General features: G+C 37.7%; 1 pseudogene; it reads right to left on the bottom strand.

Moving 5' to 3' along the window:
* Nucleotides 1-1,959: 1,959 nt before the first annotated feature.
* LOC125399981 (1,5-anhydro-D-fructose reductase pseudogene) lies at nt 1,960-3,215 on the bottom strand (annotated as a pseudogene).
* Nucleotides 3,216-8,856: the final 5,641 nt, after the last annotated feature.

Genomic DNA, 8,856 nt, shown 5'->3' with positions numbered 1-8,856 from the left:
TAAATCTGCTTTATTTTGTGCACAGGGCAACAAGCAGAATACCAAGTGCAGGTGTAATATTTAAACACACATGGGAAATATTTTTATTTCCTTCCTAAGGTCCTGGCTATTTCCTGGTGGCACTATATTAAAATATTAACCCAATATTCTTACTCAGCTATTTCATCATAGTTAAGATTTGAAGTTTTTTTCCTTGAGTGACTTACATACCATTATTTGCATTGAATTTCATATTTGGTCCAAATTGTCTATTAAATCTAATAGCAACAAAAGCAAGAAAAGTCAAACATCTTAAAGAGTCTCATTTAACTTGTTACTCTAATAAGTGTACAACCACATAAATCAATCATATTTTAATAATTTTATTTGTAGAGTGTCTCGGCAATTTCAAAATATGAATTACAAGAGAAATAAACCTGTGACCTTTGAGTCCCTGAGGCAAAGAGCTGCATGGCAAGGGCTTCGGAAAACATTTAATCAGTAATAAAGGATTCCAGGTGCTTCATTAGCCCAGCAGGTGCTCCAAGTGACAAAGAAGAGAATGGCATTTATCTTCTCAGGCCTTCTAACTGCTGGTCTGATGTTCAGAGCAAATCAGCACCTGTTCAGAGGATCCACAGCAACTGTAGAGTTTGGGAATCTTCAAGTTTGAAGGTTCAAGTGGTTGCATAGTAATTATACTTCCTTCATATTTTAGGAGCAGAGGCTTCTTCCAGAAGAATGATGAACATACAGAGAAGGGTTTTGTAGAGAAACAAGTAAGTAACTAGGAAGGTTTAAGTCAGTACCTTTACAAATCCTTCAGAGATCCATTGTGGATGTGGGTAGACATTGCTGTTACTTACTAAATGTAACACTGCTTACAACAAAAAAGAAACACATTCACACTTTACCTTTCATTAAGGAAAAGATTTCAAAACTCAATCATAGCAAGATAATGACGACAATTTCTCCAGTTCTTCACGGCTAGTTTATCCAATTTGATCCATTCTTCAGGAAAAGAGAGTGATGTCAGTTCTTTTGGGAAATGTTTCTGGTGGCAAACAAGCATTACACTCGTTGGCTTTAAGCCCCATGCAGGTCATCTCTAGTATTCATGTTAAGAACTACCTAGAGTCAACAGTGGAATCTAGGATTTCTCTTCTCTCCTCACTCTTCCACCCAATCCTTAGTCAAATCAGCGTAGTCCACATTTTCTCTAAGTCTTGGATCTTCCATGGTAGTTGTCTTAGAGCCTTTTGTCAGTAAAATGACATCACCACTTAACTGGCAATTCAGTCTCCATTCGGGGAACTTCTGGTACTTTCAGGAAATTGATGTTTAAGGTATCCTTTAATTTAAATCAAAGGATTGAAGATATTGTTTGATAGCAGAATATTTATTGGTTTTAATCTCATCTCAGATGATATTCAGAGTTTGGTAGTAGTATTTTCACAAACTGCTTGAAATTGCCTCTATTCCTGTAAACCCAACTAAACAAAAAGAAACCCAACCTCACGGGATTCTTAATGTGTCCATGTATTTTTTCCCTCTATCAAGAAGTTGTCTTAATTTCTCATTAACAACTTACACCTTCTGCTATTCTTTGTGGGACAGCACCTCTGCCTTTTTATTTATTTATTTTCCTTAAAATGTGACGGTAATTTTAATTCACGAGTCATCAGTATCTCATTTCAGAGGATAGAAGCCACAAAGACTAACTCACATAAATTCTACTGCTCTGTGTGCTTGGGTATTTCTAACAACTCTGTAGCAGCAATGGCCCTTGTGGTACTTTCCTTTCTCATCCTTAGACCTTTATGCTTCTCCAAGAATTGCTCCTCTGCTCTAGTCAGGATTTTTCTTACGTCTAACTCTGCTGTTGTTATTCCTGGCTGAGACCACACAGCCCTTGCAGAGGGGGATCTGTGTTGCTAACATTGGTGATCACAGAACAAATGAGGATGAGAGAAGCTGTTTTCAGTACTCTCTGTGGAAAGGATAGTCCTTGTGATTTTCAGTTAAGGGGAATGTGGCCAACCAGAGGTTCTGGTCTAGTCTAAGGAGTTCCTCCATATTGTTTTAGGGTAATTCAAAATCAAATAAAAATACCTGGATATTCTCCCTAATCTGACTTGAAGTGACAGATTTGGGAATCACCATTACATTCCTTTGGATCTAAAATTGAACCAAAATCTGAGCGAAAGACTTCCATTCTTCTTTGAGATCTTTTGTATCACAAGATCATCCAACAAGTCAACCCCATCTCTTGAGCCACACAGAAAATGGTAAACGATCATGACACATTTATCTTACAGCAAAAGTCAGATTCTTCTAAGTAAGATATGGGTGGCATTCAATCTGGTTAGTTATTGGCTTGAACCTCAAACCAGGCTTATTCAAAAGTTTCTTAAGCTGTTCATGGTTAAAATTTCACACCCAAAGTTACTTTATGAGCCCCTCAATCTCCAGGTCCTCCATGCGTCCAGAAAACTGGTCTTACTTGATGTGGAATTCCCCTCTGTATGCTGTGAATATGACTGGTTGATTAACAAAGAAAACTGCCTTGGCCTGTTGATAGGGCAGAACTTAGGTAGGCAGGGAAAATTAAACTGAATGATGGGAGAAAGGAGGCAGAATCAGGAAGAAGCCATGGAGCTGCCGGAGACAGACGTGCTGAAACCTTGCTGGTAGGTTATGACCTCATGGTGATGCACAGTTTAGTGGAGATGGTAGATGGGTTAAATTAATATGTAAGAGCTAGCCAATAAGAAGCTAGAGCTTATGGGCCAAGCAGTGACTTAAATAACACAGTTTCTGTGAGATTATTTCAGGGCTGAGTGACCAGGAACTAACTTGTGACCTTCCTTACTACACTTACTGAGTATGACCACGCCATTGTGATTCAAACGTATGCATTTTTCTCCTGACTGAAGCTTGTGAGCCAATGTATGAGGTAGAGGTGCAGATAATCCAAGTTTAAGACCTTCATAGTGTTAGTACATGCTGTTTTCATCATAGTCTACTTGAGGTAGGTGCACCACAGCTTACTGATGACAAACAGATCCTCTTTTCACGTCAGCTGCCTTGCTCTTGGAATTGATTCTCATTCCAACTCCTCTCTCATTTCAGTCTAAGTAAGCACAGTCAAAATGGTGGTACTCCAAGTTGATAGCCACCTTTACCGTGTTGACCACTACTCCTGAAGAGGTCTTCCTGGAGCCCAGGATCACTATAGGGATATATGTTTTTCATGCTTCCCTTTTGTCCACTGGCTCATCCTCCAACCAGCACTGCAGGGGTCAGGCAATGGCTGCCAGGATCCAGAGAGATAGACCACCTCTGTCATTTTAAAAGATAACCTTTACAAATGTGTTCTTAAATAATGCAAATGAACTCAGCTTGCCATAAACAGTGCTTTTCAAAACTGAACTACCCATGAATGGGGCATGTCATGTAATCCCAGCCTCTTAAAGGCCAAGACAAGAGGGTTAAGCACTCAAGGATAGGTTGAGGCCAGCCTTATCAATACAGCAAGTCGAGTCCCTGTCTCAGTCATCCAAAATAACAAGAAGGAGAAAATAGCATAATATCGCAAAACCAAAAATGGCCTATTAAAATGCTATTATTCGCTTGATCATTCCTCCCCTTGGTTTATATTTGTTTATTTTTTTGCCAATGGCCAAGTTTCATGGAAACAAAACAAAATGAAACCTCACATGGGGTTTCAAAAGTTTCCTAAGTGTTTTCTGTAGCTAAATTATCAGAAAGCAATGTAAAAGTATCTTCCTCTGACAACACACTTGTAGATTTATATACTATATCCTCTTCCTGGACCATCATTTAGCTCATAAACATACTGTGATGTCTTGCCAAAAAAATCATTTTTAGCCAGGTATGGTGGCACATGACCATAACCCTGGAACTCAGGTAGTAGCGCCAAGAAGGTCAGTAGTTCAGGACTTCAAGACCAGCATCAACCATGTAGTAAGTTAGAGGTCATTTTGGGCTGCATGAATGGCTTCCCCTCAAAAATAACACTTCTAAATTAAGCTACTTGATTAAAAATATGTTCAGTGTTCTAACTTTTCAAACAAGATGTGTTACAGAAGCTCTGCCCCTGAATTATGTCCTCATGAGTGACCTAGTTCTATGGGTCTTCAGAAGGAAAACCACAGAGGTACTTTGCAGATCATCACATAGTCACAGAGATTCACGCGTCATTGCAGCATCCTCTTGGTCCTATAGCACTGCTCGCTGCGGCAGTCTTGCTGTGCACGCCAGAATCTTAATATCCTTAGTAATTTTAAAGCTAATCTTTTTAAAAAATAGAGCCAGAAATGACAATCTTCAAAGGCTATCAGTAAACTGTGATGTAGGAAGCCTGAGAGAGTGAGTGTTCACTGACTCTGGACTCATAGCGGAGGAACCTGCATAGGACCAAACTAGACCCACTGATTGGGAGGGACAGTTGGGAGGCTTGGGCAGTTTGTGTGGCCACAGGTAGTGGGACTATGATTTATCCCTAGTGCTTGAACTGACATCTAGGAGCACTTTCTATTTGAAGAGATACCTTGCTCAACATGGATATAGCAGGGAGGGCTTTGGTCTTGCCCCGAAGTGATGTGTCAGACTTTGTTGACTCCCCATGCCTTAGCCATTCTGAGGAGTGGATGGGGGTATGGGGTAGAGGGAAGGGTGGAAAGGAAGGAGGGGAGGGAATGGGAACGGGGATAGCTATGTAAAATGAAAAAAGATTTTATTAATAAATTCTTAATAAAAATCTTGTGTAAAAAGATAAAGGGAGATTTAATAAAATTAAGAACAAAAGTTTTAAAAGGCTTTTAAAACAAACCTGCTCACCAGTTTTCCTTGTACAGTCTTGAACCACAGGATAAAGGAACTGAAATAAGACTGTAGTTCCACTGTGAAACTATTTACTACCCAATAAACATATAGACAAATCCTTCTTAAGAAATTAATAAAATATACATAAAATGCTGTTCTTATCTCACATATAAGATGATGCTTTCCATTAACATCTTTACTACTGTTTTTTCTATTTTTTCTGTACAATGCCATAAATATTTCTGAGTGATTCTTCTATTCTGGGACAGTTTTATATATTCCACACCATAAGAAAAATAAACAAAAGTTTTAAAGTAGCCTTTGTAAAGAAAAAAAAAGGGTGTCACTTTCACTCAGGATTAATTCACCTTATATTTGTCTTTTATATAACTTCTAAGACAAGAAAATTTCAATTTCTTGAAAATAACAGTTTGCTCAGACAATCATGAAAGTTTATTGCTCTCAATTGCACTCTGGGGAGAGACTTTAAAAGATCGACCTAATGCAAAACAAATTAGTTCTTTTTGTAAGACTTAAGAGTGAGAAGAATGAGAGAATATCAGAACATTTGACATAGAAAAAAAGAACATGAAATAATTCTGTTTTATTAATCTTGATTTTTTTTTCTTTATGACATTCGTTTTCAGCCACACATGGCCTCAGTCCCGCTGCTCCATCCCTTGGAAACTGAGGTGAAAGGATTGTGACCTAAAGTCAGTTGAAACTAGCCTGGGCTATTTAGGAAGTCATTTGAATAAACGAGGGTCCTCATCTCTGGACTTATAATAGTTTTCTCAATTCCTGGAGGCCTCTTCCTTTCAACATCCTCATAGTTCACAATCACCCTCCGAGGTTTAATCAAATGCTTCCCTATATTAGGAACTCTTAATTAATCTATTTAAAACTCCGTCTTCCCCCTGTCTCCCATGGATACACATACTTCCTATCCTGTGTGATGTCCACACAGTTCACAATCACCCTCCGACATTTGTTTAAATGTAATCTATTTAAAAAATTTGTCTCCCTGCTTGTCTCCCCTGAACACATGTGTTTCCTATCATACATGATGTCCACATGGTTCTCAATCACCCTCCAACATTTGTTCAAGTGCTTCTCTATCTGAGGGACATTAAGCAATCTATGTAAAAGTCCATCTTCCCCCATCTCCTATGGATACACGTGTTTCCTATCATGTGTAATGGGCCCGTTCTGGACAGCAGCACTTGTCTCTGTACCTCAGGTGCTGTCATGTATTTGATGGCTTCTTGAGTTCCTGTTGAAGCTTTATAAAGACCAAGATGTTTGCCTCCTGCGTTCCCTGCTAGGTAGGTAGCTCCTAGGGTTGTGCTCGACACTTGTTTATTCTACAAAACAAAGAAGAATGAATATAAAAACAATCTGAGGCAAAACGTATGGGAACATTACATGGTTGGATACACCCAAAGTGAGAAAGACTGAAACATCTCTTCAGGGGCTCTGTGAATATTCCAGATGACAAGGAGCATCCTGGCTTTTGCAATGGTGTCGTTTGAACCCTTGAGGAAACTACTTTCCTTGGCCTTTACCCAGAACATGGCGCTGTGATTCTCTATAGTAAAATTTTATTTCCTGATGTCCTTCTATTCAACATCCATATTAATAAGCACGTTCTTAAATAAGATGAGGTCTTTGGAAACTGTAAGATAAACATTTAGGTGAGGAAAAGTATTGATTTTTCTCTGTAGTAATAGTGCCATAATCAAACAGCAAAGAGAATCCTTTGTGGTCAATTACAACTGAAAGACACGAAATTGGCATCTTCTAAACTATGTATTGATTCTGTCTTCGTAAATACATTCTTTTGTCCAATACAGTATGATTTCTGCTCAATCTTTATAAAATGATACAAGAACTTAATTACAGACCTGAACTGAAGTGAAAAGTTATTTTTGCTACATTAACGTGGTTACATTGCTTCTTTGTCAACTTTAAACCCGAATGTTACATTTTTCTTACTGCTGTGGAGTCATTCAAATTTATGAACTTATGAAAATTGTATTTGTATTAAGTCTTGTGGCAATTCTATTATGGGAAATGTTTTGATGCAAACTAAATATTAACAATTGGATGTAAAGGATGATTACAGTAGTTTTCATGTTTGTAGGAAAAAACTATTCTGTGCTGGTCTCATGCTTCTAGCAATCAACTTATTCAAATAAAAACAAAAATGATTATTTTTAATTTATAATCTTAGCAATTAATGACTTAAAAAGATATGGTACACTTATTTTTAAAGGACAATAAAGAAGTTTAAAATATTTTAAGCAACTATCTAGTCAAACATCAGAAGAAAACAGTTATAAAATGCATGGTATAAAGATCTGGTATTGAAATACATGAATAACTTTTAAAATCCAATAAAAGGAAGTAAAACACTTAATTAAAAGATACTCAGCAGAGCTACACACACATTTCTCAGAGATCAATACACAAAAAATAAAATACTCATGGGAAAATGCTCATACCATATGTCACTAGTGAACTGCAGATTACAGCAATGAGCTAATACTATCTATAGCCTACAATGAAAACGTTCTGGACCATTTAAAGTCACTGAATGGCTGCAAAGACAGGGAGCAACAGGACCTATCTTCCATTGTTTGTGGGGTGCCAGAGTGGCTGTTGAGATCATGTTATGACCTACAAATAAAGTAAATTAAATACTTAAAAAATTTTCTTTTTACATATGTATGGAATTCTCAAAAAATAAACACAAAAGAAAGATTAGGATTCAGACTAGAGATCTCTTTCTAGAATGGTCCATGCATAGAGAGGTATATATCAAGAAATGTTTTCATTAAGACTATCAAAATATTCACTCTTTTTTTAAAAAAAATATTACTCTATTATGTATACAATATTCTGTTTACATGTGTGCCTGCAGGCCAGAAGAGGGCACCAGACCTCATTACAGATGGTTATGAGCCACCATGTGGTTGCTGGGAATTGAACTCAGGACCATTGAAAGAGCAGGCAATGCTCTTAACCACTGAATCATCTCTCCAGCCCCATTCACTCTTTTAATGGGTTGTGTAAGGAGCTTGGAATCCTGGGAGCACTTGGCATTTGTTCTTTAAGAAGGTTCTGGAGGATTTGATAACTCTTGCATCATCTGTAAGTCCAGCAATAAATTGATGTTACTGGAGAGGAGCTATGAAAACAAGGAAGATTTGGAGAAAGTAATATCTTTATGTATTGAAATGAGGTTAATTTCTGAATTGTTTGATACTGAAAATGAATGAGCTCTTTAATATTCATGACAAAAATATTTAAAAGAATTGAAGCTAATATAAATATTTAAGGAATAAGATCATGTTAGGTTTTAAGGTTAATTAATACCTGAATTCTTTAATGTTTCCCTGAACATCATGGTTCAAAGCACACACTGAAAGACTTTTAGACTGAGATATTACAACTTATTTATATGCTATCGTATCCAATAGTCTACTGATTCTTAGACAAAAATAGAAGCACTGGTGTCACAGATGGCATGTCGAGACCAGAGAACAAGCTTCTCCATTAGTTCTTGCCGCCTACCTCGTTTGACAGATAGTGTTTCTCATCTTCACTGGCTGCTGGTCCACCTCCCGACGTTTCTGCTGCCTGTGCCTCTCATCTCCCAGTGGGGCTGCACGAGGATTGTAAATGCTCTTCCTACTGTGTCTTGTTTTCTGTGAGTTCTGGGTTCTAAGCTCATGTCAGAGGGATTGCATAGCAAGTACTTTGCCCACAGAATCATCTCTCCAGCCTCATGATGTAGACTCTTCCTGTTGCTGGTATAGTTTCTGTGACTTCTTAGGTGTATCAGTCCTGTTGTGTCTGGAAAATGCTGCTTCCTTGAAGTCAGTCCTCCCTTCTGAGTAAAGAGATTTCTGCAACGTTGCACACTAAGCTTTTATTAGAGTTAGTGGAAAATTCTGGCTCCTTTGGCATGTTTTATTTACTCAACTTCTAAAACTTTGGTGTACACAATCACTGTAATATTTAGAT

Source organism: Myodes glareolus, chromosome 27 (assembly GCF_982192425.1).
Source record: "Myodes glareolus chromosome 27, mMyoGla1.1, whole genome shotgun sequence".
Classification (NCBI taxonomy): Eukaryota; Metazoa; Chordata; class Mammalia; order Rodentia; family Cricetidae; genus Myodes; species Myodes glareolus.
The sequence above is the reverse complement of the archived record's forward strand: the minus strand, read 5'-3'. Positions and strand labels throughout refer to the sequence as shown.